The sequence below is a fragment of the Castanea sativa genome, chromosome 6, assembly GCF_040712315.1.
Source record: "Castanea sativa cultivar Marrone di Chiusa Pesio chromosome 6, ASM4071231v1".
NCBI classification, from domain to species: Eukaryota; Viridiplantae; Streptophyta; class Magnoliopsida; order Fagales; family Fagaceae; genus Castanea; species Castanea sativa.
In genome coordinates, this window is record NC_134018.1 from 21,536,020 (window position 1) to 21,543,187 (window position 7,168).

At 33.0% G+C, this 7,168-nt stretch overlaps 1 long non-coding RNA gene across 1 annotated transcript; it reads right to left on the bottom strand.

The window, feature by feature from the left end:
* LOC142638107 (uncharacterized) lies at positions 1-1,805 on the bottom strand. The gene is made up of 2 exons (XR_012844977.1): positions 358-1,805; positions 1-265 (listed from the first exon to the last, which is right to left on the bottom strand). It is a non-coding gene; the product is annotated as an uncharacterized LOC142638107 (long non-coding RNA).
* Between the last annotated feature and the right edge of the window lie 5,363 nt (positions 1,806-7,168).

The window sequence follows — 7,168 nt, forward strand, 5'->3', positions numbered from 1 at the left end:
TTACAGAACTATTTGTCACTTTCCACAAATGTCAAAAGAAAGATATACAAATTAAATTAGCATTTAGGCAAAAGAATGCTAATTGCTTGTATCCTTAATAATAATCCCACCCATGAATACCTAAATAACTATCACTAGTGAAAAGTCCACTACCAATAATATGTACAGATATAATTAGCATATAGGCAAAAGAATGTTAATTCTTGTAAGTCTTTTGTCCAGTAAGTCTATGTACTATGCATCATTCTAGAACTCCTACAAAATGCTAAACAAAACAAAATAAACACGTGTTAATAATAATAAAACGTTTATGAACAATAGAATATTTATAATTAACACAAACGAATGTATACTTACATAATACTAACAACTAATTAACTCCAAGCAAAGAGCAGCACATCACTCATCATCATCCAACACAACAGTGCTTGGATCCTCCTCCATAGGCATTGGGCAAACCGATGCAATTTCTACAATCCCATTCAAAATAAAATGATTCGTAAGTATTGAGCAAATAAATAAACAATTGATATATACAATAAACAAAATGAACCTATATTTACTAGTGTCAATCTCAAAACCATCCATATCCTCCACATTATCCATGCACTCCCGAAGCTTTATTGGTCTTTTTTTTCTTTGCATCCTTTAACCAATTTTGGGTACAAATAAGGGCTTCAACTGTATTAGGAGATAGTGAACTACGGAATGAATCCAAAACACGCCCTCCCGTACTAAAAGCAGACTCGGATGGAACTGTAGAGACAAGAATAGCCAACACATCACGAGCAATTTGAGAAAAGACTCGATATCTAGAAGAATTCATTTTCCACCATATCAAGATGTCAAAATCTTCCACATTAGGGTCCTTAGAAGATTCCAACAAATACCTATCCAACTCAGATTTGCTTTCCACACTGTCCTCGTCCACCAAGTGTTACTTAAACCTATTATTATAACTTTTAATGTGATCAGACAATGAAGCATTGCCAACACTTGGCCTGGAGTCCCTAGATAATGAAGCACCACTACCACTAGAACTCGAAGCTCCATTTTGACCCATTCTCTCCACATACAACATCTTCAATGCATCCCTAATCTTAGAGCTCATCGCATTCCCCTTATCCTTTCCATACCACTCCCTAAACCAAAACTCTACATACTTCAATCTATACCTTGGGTCAAGAACAACAGCAACAAAAAACATCAAATTGATATTATCCATACTTCCCCAATACTTATCATTTTTTCTTTTCATCTTTACTGCCATACTCTTCAAAATTGGATCCCCATCAACACTACACAACTATTGCAATTGATCTTCAATGCTAATTAGCTCATGGAAGTATGTATTAGAAGTGACAAACAAGGACCCAGAAAATCTAAGTGTCGCCTCATAAAATATGCCAAGAAATTTCACAAAGGTCTTGACATTTTCCCAATCAATATAGTTAGGATGACCAATGGGCTTTTTCCCATTCCCATCCGATTCACAAAAAAAAAATTTGTAATGCCCATCCTCCTCTTCCAACCTATCAAATGCTCTCACAAATTTCAGAGCACATTCTAACATGAGATAAGTGGAATTCCACCTTATTGGCACATAAAGGGACAACAAACATTTAGCTTTGATTTTCTCATTTTCAACACATTCTTGAAACTTCTTAAACCTTACGGGAGAAGCTCTCACATATCGCACCGCATTCCTAACTTTGACAATTGATTCATGAATGGACTTCAACCCACTTTGCACTATCGAATTCAAGATATGCGCACAACAACGCATATGCATGAACTCACCACCCAATATGCTACTATCTCTTTCTTTTGTTTTCTTCTTCACATATTCAATTGCCGCATCATTAGAACTAGCATTATCCGCGGTGATTGTAAAGAACCGGTCTATACCCCACTTCAACAAACATAACTCAACAGCTCTACCTATGGTGTCCCCTTTGTGATTAGCTATAGGGCAAAAGTTCAAGATTTTCTTTTGGTAAGTCCAGTTCCCATCAATGAAGTGTGCAGTGACTACCATGTAGTTCAAGTTTTGTATGGATGTCCAAGTATCCGTTGTCACACAAACCCGTTGCCCAACAAAAGCCCCTCTCAAATATCCACCTCACTAGAATAAATCTTCATACAAGCCCTTGCAATGGTAGTGCGATGGGGAATAGGAAACCTAGGCTCAACTATTTCCTTAAATTCTTGAAAGCCTTGACGCTCCACAAATTTAAAAGGCAATTCATCAATGATGATCATCCTTGCCAACGTCAACCTTATCTTCTCTTCACTATAGTTTGCAACCACTAACACATTTGAACCACTTTCCCCTTCTCTCTTCGCTTGGAAAGACAAAGTTTTTTGCTTATCATCACGGGGAAAATGCCACTTCTTACAAGCCTTCATGTGTTGCAACATGCTCGAAGTACCATTTTTCTTACCATGACATTTATATTGATTTTTACAATACTTGCATTGAGACCTAGGATTATCGGGATCAAAACCAGCCAACTTAATGAAGTGTTGCCATACTATAGACGGGTCTTTACCACCTTGTTTAGGTGATAGTGGGAGAAGTGATGCACCAAGTCCAATTGGTGTTGTAGTCTCAGGTGGGTTAGGGTTAGCACCAGGACTAGGAGGAGGTGGGTTAGGGTCCCCAGGTGCACCAAATCCAAGTGGAGCATCGACATCCATCTAATAAAAAAATTTCCAATCAACAAAAAAAAAAAAAAGTTTCCACAACAATATTAAATTATAATTAATCAGTTTTAGTTACAACAATAACAAACTAACAAATTAACAATCAACCACCGCACACCCATGGTGCAGCGGTCACTCTACAAGTATAAATGCTTGTGGAGTGTAGGGGGCCAAGGGCTAGGGTTCAAGTCTCTAGGAGGGAGCTTCACACACATATACACTTAGATTAGGCTAGAGTAGAAATTCTATCTTGTATAAAAAAAAACAAAAAAAAAACAAACAAATTAACAATCATTAGTCATTACTCAACAATTCATGACACTAATATTAACAAGGAATTTATTATATTGTTCTCAATATAAATATAAAATAAAAGCTAATTATATATATATAAACTTAAAGCAGTGGTTATTAAGTACTAAAAATTTAAAATCAAAATGCTGAATATAGTGAGTGATTAGTGATTACTTCTCCGTGAATGATTGAAAGCGTGAACTCTCTCAATCTCTGTCTCTCTCAAAAATTAAAATGCTGAAAAAAAAAGAAGTTAGTATTAATATTAATATTATTATACTTACATGTAAGCAGCTACAAATCTACAATGAAACAGCCAAGCCAACCTTAATAGTTAATATTAATATATTATAATATTATATATGTAAGCATTATTGCATTAACTATTAAGCATCCGTGTATCATACAAGACTTGGTCAGCTATTAATATTATATTATATTATAAACATCCGTGTATATATAATATTATATTTATTAAGCAGCTACTTTAGTTGGTCAGCTATTTATTAAGCAGCTATTTATCAAGCATCTGTGTAAAATAGACAGACACTTAGAAACTGTCACTGAGTCACACCGTGTGACTCACACGACTCACACAAGCTTTGCAAACATTCAATGATTCAAGTATAATACTGGATACTGCTATAACTATTGGCTTAGCTGCTAAAGACAAACATTCAAACTTCATAGTTGCATACGACAAAGAAGCTTAAAACAGTAAAAGTTTCAAGCAGTAAACTTTGAGAGATTTCAAGCATTCAAAGTTTCAAACAGTAAAAAACAAAGACAAACAAAACTGAAAGTCAAAACACGAAGAAGCTTATCGTTGTTTTGCAGAGCTCAGGCGAGGCGCTGCGTCAGGCGAGACTCGAGAGAGAGAGCGAGAGAGAGAGAGAGAGTTAAAAGATTCTGAGAGAAAAATATGAATTTATATACCCTGAGAATCTGTAAACCTAGCACAAAACGCACAACTTTGCTTCTTCTTCTTTTTTTTAATAATACCCATATTATACGACGTCGTTACTTTTATCAGCTTCAGAAAAAAAAAAAAAAAAAGAAAAAAAAAAAGAATGATAGAACAGAGTATCAGTTCGGTTTGGTGTTGTCTCGGTTTTGGATTTCTCAATCCGATGGCAACACCGCACCAGCGTCGAAGCGGAGGGTGAAGTCCGAACGCCGGCCTCGGCTCATTCGGTCGGCACTGGAGTCGGGACGGTTTCGTCAGCGCCGATCAGTGATGTCGGCGTCGGTGGCGTTTTGCTCACCCCTAGTCAAAACGTACTCTCTTTTTTCTTTCTTTCCAAAGATAGGCTTACTTGATGTAAATTTGTTTTTAAGTAAAAAAAATATCATATGTTAAATCAAAATTACAAATATTCTTCGTATATAAGCAATAAATAAATATAATTATGGGTTCTAATTAGTTCAACTGGTAAAATTTCTAATAGCTAAATAAGTGATCTAAAATTCAATATCTAACTACACCAAAAATTGATTGGTGTATTGGTCTAATGATAAAGGGTTATCATTAGGAGCAGACGCCATAAGTTAAAACTAATATATATATAACTTGGCCTCCTTGAAAAAAATTTATATAATTCACCACTCTTTTCTTCTCACAATTTATAATCAAGCGCATCAAATAATTATAAAAATTGGCGTAGAATTAGTTGTCAATCTTTACCGTTTGGACTCGCCCTTAAATAAAACATTCTGCCGAGGGCCGCGGAGAGACAATTCTATTCTATTCAGATGGTGACGTGATGACCTACCCAATCATGAAGAATGAAATTCTGGCCGTCCGATCATAGATGACGTTGCAAATTACAGAATCAATTCTAACCAATACGATATATACACCTTTCTCTCTTTTTTTTTTTTTTTGGAAAGCAATATACACGCCTTTCTCTTGAACCAATGGGTTAATGACAGAAGAAGCAACAAAGAACTGAGTGGCCAAAACATTTCTCATTAAAAAATATCCCAAGTCCGAATTCCACTCCACCCTCCAAAAGTGGCAAAGTCGCATCTCCCAACGCCCAAATAGTAACACATTTATTGGGTCTCACGTAATAATTTGAAACCGCCGGATTTTGATGGGAAGGTTTTTGTTTTTTATTCTTTTTATTATTTTACGTGAATTCAATTATAAACTTTTTTAATATTAAATAAAAAATTTAATATTCAAGCTCCTTTATATAAAAAAAATTAATTAGTATTTTAAAATTTTATCATATTTAATTAATTTAAATAAAATTATTTATTTTATTCATGATATGGTGTCTGTATTTTATTTTGATAGGAGGAGATACGCTTGTCTTGTCTTTGTGGTTGTAAAAAAAAATATTGAGATACTGTTATTATAAGGCATGCGTCTATACTGTTCCAAATAGTGATTTGAACTTGAAAATAATTAATTATAATTCCATAATAGTGATATATAGGCCTACATGGATTTGTGTGTTGGGAAGCATCCAAAGCCCTTCTTTCAGTTACGCATACACGACTAAGAGGGCGTTTGGATTCAAGTTTCTACGTTCACGTCCACATTTTGCTTCTTCTTTTTTTTTTAACCCAGCCGCAAAGTTTGACTTTTTAGCCATAAATAGTGCACAAATATGCTGTTTATGGGTCCCACAAATTTTACTTTTTAGCAACTTTTTCATTAAAAATAGGTCCCACGGTACTATTCACACATTTAAAAATTATTTTGCTACAGTGTTTTCAGTTTTCAGTTTTCAGTTTCAGCAAAATAAGTTCTATCCAAACGGACTCTAAGGCTAGGCGGCTCAAGGAGCTACTATTTCTAGTGAGATCTATTTTTAATATTAATAAAAGATTTATTTAACTTTTAATATTATTTTTATTTAACATCTATTTTTTATGCAAAATAGCAAATTAAAATGAATCCATTGTATTATTCAATGACTATACAACTATAATAAACATTATCTATTAAGTGAAGCAACCAAATTCTAAAAATTTATGATTTAAATTTTTAATAAAATTACATAATTAATACTTCAACATAAAATTTGAATATAAATTTATTTACTAGTAGGAGATTAATGAGTTTTTTCAGCATTTGTGTGTAGAAAATTAATGAATTCTACACTCTAAAACTGATAAAAATGAATAGTCATTGTCACATCCAATGAAAATAATTTTCTTTTTTTAGTTTTTCTTTGATTAAAAAATTACTTTTTATTTATTGGTGAATATTTGAGACTTAATTAATACCTCCAATTGGTATATGGATATCTCTATTGGTGAAAATTTGGATGCCTCTTTTCATTGGGGGTCTTAAGCAGTTGTCTACCTGCTAAAATCTTAGATGAGACCCAGCATTGGTAGCAGATTACCTAAAATAGGGCAAGAGGTGAATATGGGTAACCAAAACCAAAAAAACACCTAAAAATATACTTGCATTAGAGCATTCACATAAACTTGTACAAAATTTTATTTTTTTAGCATAAGAACCTATTTTACATACTTCTCACATCAAATTATTTATATTGCATTACATTTTCATTAAAATATTGAAAAATTTAATTGTTTCTCTTTCTTTACACACAACAATTATCATTCACTATTTTTCTTTATCTTCATGACATGTAAAGAAAGAATAAAAAACGAAATGCAAAATGAATAATGTTAATGTAAATTTACTTGGTTACTATAGCAACTATTTATTTTTTTATACAACTTTGCATGACCTGATGTAAGTGAATTTTAGGTTTGTTGGCTAAAATATGGTACTTTTTCTATTATACAATCACTAATATGAGCACTCTTAACTTACCTATTTCCCTTCCAAGATAGGTTTTAGCTACAATGGCTCACTATTTTAGAGAGTATTGTTCATTCCCTAAACTTTTTTTTTTATTATTATTATCGTTTTTGTGTCTTGATAATAGTGATAAAGTAAAGTGGGTGTTTTTAAAAGTGAGAGGAATAATAAAAAAATTGATGAAAAATATATTTAAATAAAATAGGGTTTAGAAGTGACCTAAAGTAAATGAAAAGAAAAAGTAGTTAGCTAAAATAGAAAAAAGTATGTTCTTATTTTAAAATATGGAGAAAAATTAAGTAATCTGGTGCCAATACTTATGAGCTAATAACAACTATTCCGTCTTTTCTTCCTCCCCCATGGGTGGGTTTGTGTGTG